This window comes from Corvus brachyrhynchos, unplaced genomic scaffold (genome assembly GCF_000691975.1).
Source record: "Corvus brachyrhynchos isolate BGI_N302 unplaced genomic scaffold, ASM69197v1 scaffold339, whole genome shotgun sequence".
Taxonomy (NCBI): Eukaryota; Metazoa; Chordata; class Aves; order Passeriformes; family Corvidae; genus Corvus; species Corvus brachyrhynchos.
The window spans coordinates 10536-15313 of record NW_008240045.1 but is presented as its reverse complement, the minus strand read 5'-3'; the positions used below and the strand labels follow the sequence as shown (position 1 = coordinate 15313).

Sequence of the window (4778 nt, the reverse complement as noted above, 5' to 3'; positions counted from 1 at the left end):
TGGCACACCAACCAAGCAGGTGGAAAATGGTTTCTCAGGGGTCGTGTTGGACAAACATATAGTATCTAAACCTGATGCATTAGCTAAAGTCACCCAAACATTAGCTTTAGGTTGGTTAACTGGTAAATCTGCATAGCCAAAAGGAAGCAAAGCAAAAAAGCATAAGCATAATTTTCGATTAAGTTCCATATTCTTCTTATACTATCATCTAACAAAAAATTCTACAATACTACTGATTCCCACACCCAAAGTTCACAGTCTTCTGTAGATAGAATGCAAGACATCAGGCAGAGGTTGCGATCTCTGTTCAGTTCACATCTGTGTGCCTGCTTCTTTACTTGTGGGGTTGTCAGTGTTTCTTCGCGTTTGATAAGGTTTCACGTTCTTCGCTGGAAGCTATCTGAGTTGACCGCCTGTGGAAACACAAGCAAACCCTTTGCCCCATGTTATTAAAGGAAATGGACCTTCAATCTGCCCTGTTTCTGGGTTTCTAATTAACACTGGAGAATTTTCTTTTAACTTTGCTCTTCTACTGTTAGAGAAATGTCTGAAAATTGGTGGATCAGGCTCTACAAAAGAGCTGTTTAAAAAATTAAAGATATAAAGAGCTTTGCTCAACCTCATCTGTGGTGTTGCCTGTGCTAACCCCCCTTTTTGTTGATCTGAAATACGTTTTAAAGAGTGATGTGTTCTTTCAACAATGGCTTGACTTGTGGGAGAGTAAGGAACACCAAAAGTGTGCCGCACTCCCCAATCCATTAGAAAATCAGCCAATTTCTTTGCAGTGTATGCAGAATCTGTAATCAGATTAAAAGGTTCTGGAAAGAGCTGAAATGCTCTGACCACAGCTGCTAGCTCTACCACTTGAGGAGAACCTTCCACTGTTTGAATAGCTGATTCCCATCTTTTGGTTGTTTGGTTTTGCTACATTATTCCTGATTTGTGGGTCTTGCCTGAACCATCAGTAAACACTGTGACAGCTTCTAAAGGCACTTCATTTAAAATAGGTTTTTCCCTGAAGCTTAATTTTGCTTGCAACAGCTTGTAACTTCGAAAGTGAATAGAACAGGCACCTGAGTAGTTTAACAATGCAATTTGTAAATCTTCTGATTTTTGTAAACCCCAATCAAAATACTCTCTTTTTAAAGGCATATAAATTATTGCAAAGTCTTGACCTGTCATGGTCAACAGCCTTCATGGCAGCACAGCCCAGCCACAAAATGTCAACAGTACATAGTCAAATTATTCAGAAACTTTAGATTGTATCAATTGACATGCTTGACTCTTCTATTAAATGCTGGTGTCATAAATTAAGTCACTAGATAGGCTGTTCTGCAGAGCTAGGACCTTGCAGCAGGACTACTTATTATTCTATGATAAACTGTAAGGAGGAGCAATGATGAGTTTTAAAATGCAAAACCTTTACCTGAGCCCTCGGTATGCTTTACATCTTCTGCTGATGCTGCCTTCCAGTGACTAATTCCTAGGGTTATATCAAATTCTGCCTTTCCAACATGGAGCTAACTCAGTCTACGAGTATTCTTAGCAGACTTTTTAGCTGAGCAGCTTGAATGTTTATCATTAAACTGTACTGTCCAAGTTTAGTAGTTCACAATGCACTAAAACAAAACTCAGTCTCATCATGAACATTTACAGAATTCCCTGTCAAAATTGGTTCATCTCTCCCATTTTAGCTGCAGAAATTTTCAAAAAGCAGGTAAAAAAAACCCAAAAAACCACAAAGTAACTGTTAAAATATTGTATTTTTCTCCCTTGTCTCTGAATCAGAGATGCTATAATTGTCATCCAATTTCTTCTTTAAAGCCAAACCAAAACAAACAAAAAATCTGAATCAAATAACCCAACAGCAACAAAACCTCACTTTTTAAAGCAGGAAACACTTCAGCTTCTGAGCTTCACAGAAGGTACAACCCCTCAGATACTGTATCTAAATGAAAAACTGGGAAACTCATCAAATTTCACTACATGTATTATTTCTATTGCATTCACAACAACAGCGTATCATTTAGGCAGTGTGTTAGAGGTGTGTTATCCTAAGTTCCACACCATGAGTGTATGCTGAAAATGTTAAAGATACCTCCAACAGAGAGGGGAAAAGGAGTAGCTTTGCTTACTTTGTCACTTACATTGACCTATTTAAAAAGAGCTTTCACAGTAATTTAGAAGTAATCAATCATTTAAGGACAAGCCAATCTTTCTATTTACCCAAGCCAGAGGAGGATTGCTTTTCTAATTTCATAAGGACTCATTACTTGCTGGATGATAGACAAAACATAAAGCTAAAGTATAAAAAAAAATTAAAAACTGATTTTATTTAGTTTAACATACAGTCTGGAGAGCAGATTTACAACTTTGAAAACTTACTGCTTCTCAGTAGTGTAAAATACATTTTTGCAGCCCCAAGCAGGGCCTGGGCTGGGCCCACTGGGCCCTGCTCGGACCCTGCAGCCACCTGTCCCAGCGCCGGAAACGAGAGAGAGCTTGGAGGGGGAGTTTGCCTATTCTTAAATGTGGATCACAGAGGTGATCACAACTTTAAGTGGCTTAGAGAATTGTCCATATCCAAACTGGCCAGCTGATAGGTTCTATCAGTTCCCAGAGGAAACTGTAAGCACCCCTTAGCAAGGACATCCCTTCCGGGACTATGCTTGCTAACCCATGACAAGATGTTAGGGATCTCGGAGAAGTAATGTCACAGTCCCCTCTGAGTAGGTCAAAAACTGGAGCAAGTTCATAATTGGTGATCCCTAAAGTGGATCTGACCCAGTTTATTTCTCCCAAAAGTTGTTTCAGATATTGCAAGGTGTTGATCTTGGTTTGCAGCTGTATCTTTTACTTTCCCTCAGAGGGTGTATTGATTGAAGGAGAGACGGGTTTTCTTCTTCATCAGAAGCATAGCAGTCATTGTCCATTCTTCTGCTTTTATTATTCCAGCAGCTGTTTCCTTCTGGTCCATCTCCCTGTCTTGGGGTGACTTTATGATGTGTATCCCATATGGCTGCCCTATGCCCAGAAATTAATTCTTGTGCCTTTCTATGCCTCTAAACTGAGCCTGAGAGGGGGAAGGAAAAACTGAGCAAAACTTTTTCAAAGCAGTTTGCAGCTTGTTCAAGGTCACACAGAGATAGCGACTTTTTTTTTTCCCAGCTGCGGCAGGGGAGCGAGGAAGCACCTGGCTTGCTGCTCCCGGGTCAGTTTTTGGCCAGTTGTTCAGTTTCTTTTTCTCCAGAGACAGACTGAGAGTTGAACTTTTTTCCCTTCCCTGGAATTTCAGATTTTCTCCCTTTTCTACTGGACTGCTTCAACCTCCGAGCACATCAGGAGGACTTTCCACCGGGCACAGAGGGCCTGGCCCTGGGCCAAGCCCCAGCTCTGAGGAGACCAAAGGGAGGACTCTAACACTTTCCCAGGTTTTTCTCCACAGCGAGATTTTTATTATTTAGCATTATTTTCCTTTTCCTGTGTGTTTGTTTTTTATCTCTTTCACTTTCCTTTGAGGAAAATTTATTTTCCCCGAACCTGGTGGGGGAGGGGTGGTGACCTGCCTTCTCTCAGAGGATATATTTCTAAATTTGGCCAAATCGGCACACTCCCCCCTCTCTGTGAAATGGAATGTGTTGTTGGGAGGGAGGCTGTATCTGTGTCTGTGTATTATAAGTATTTGAGGGTGCAATAACAGAAGCAGCCACAGGTGGTGCTGAAGCTGGAGGATGAGCCTCTCTTTGGTTGCGAGATGGTGCTGGCGGAAGTACGTGGGCATTGTTTGTGGAAGTACGTGGGCATTTTTTATGGAAGTGACAAGAGCGCTGCCATGTTGTTGTAGTTCTCCAGGACAGCATGGTAAAAGTTTTGTAGTGAAGTTGTCTTTCGGCCTGGCGCCAGTCCGAACAAAGGAGACTTGATCCACCTGAGGAGCCATGGGTCGTGTTGGGGGGCGCCCCTGCCCCTGGCTGGCCGGTGCAGGCAGCGGCCGCATGGATGACGGGGAAGTGAAGGCGGGCGCCGAGCGCTGCTCCAGCATGGGCTGCAAGCCGGATCCCACAGCAGGTCTGCATGGGCCACCCCGATCTGCCCCAACAAACCAATATCTTCCTCCATTGCACACCAGGTCCCAAGGGATAACACTAACTCAGCAGGATCTGCATGTGCTGTTAAAACCACTGCACGCAGCCAGTGATACAGCATAGGTGCAACAATATCCTGTCCATCAGGGCTTCTGATATTCCATAGCTGAGCATAACACTGTTGGATTTTATTATCAGTGGCTATAGGAGTTAATAGATCCTTCTCACCCACTAATAAGTGAATAGCAGAAATAGCAGCCTCCAGAAATAGCAGCCTCCCTACTAGTAAGTAAATGATGGACTTCTAGTGACTTGTGAAGAGGTAAATTTAGAATCATAGAATCATAGAATAGTTTGGGTTGGAAGGGACTTTTAAAAGTCATTGTCCTGGGTAACCCCAAAATGTGTATTGTATTCCATATCTGTGCTATGTCATATGCCAAAAAGTTGTAACTGCCTCTTCAATACCCAGGGGCCAGAAGCAGAACTGAGGCATTTTACCTGGGGTCATGGAGGGGGTTGACCCAGGGTCTCTTTAAAAAGCTGGGGCACTCAGGCAGAAGCTGCTCTTGCCTTTTCTCTTTTGTTCTCACCAGGAAAACTTAGACAGCGCAAGGCAGAATCCTTCTTTTGTTTCTCTGCGGGCTCCTAAGGACATTCCTTCGGCAGGGCTCCAAGTAGCTACAGGAACAA

At 42.9% G+C, this 4778-nt stretch overlaps 1 long non-coding RNA gene across 1 annotated transcript in view; it reads right to left on the bottom strand.

Annotated features, from left to right (window-relative positions):
* Window positions 1-4778, bottom strand: part of LOC108449114 — an 8261-nt gene that overhangs the window by 3285 nt on the left and 198 nt on the right. Inside the window, exon 2 of the long non-coding RNA XR_001865233.1 lies at window positions 4638-4648. This is a non-coding gene — a long non-coding RNA (uncharacterized LOC108449114). The remainder of the gene's footprint in view (window positions 1-4637; window positions 4649-4778) is intronic.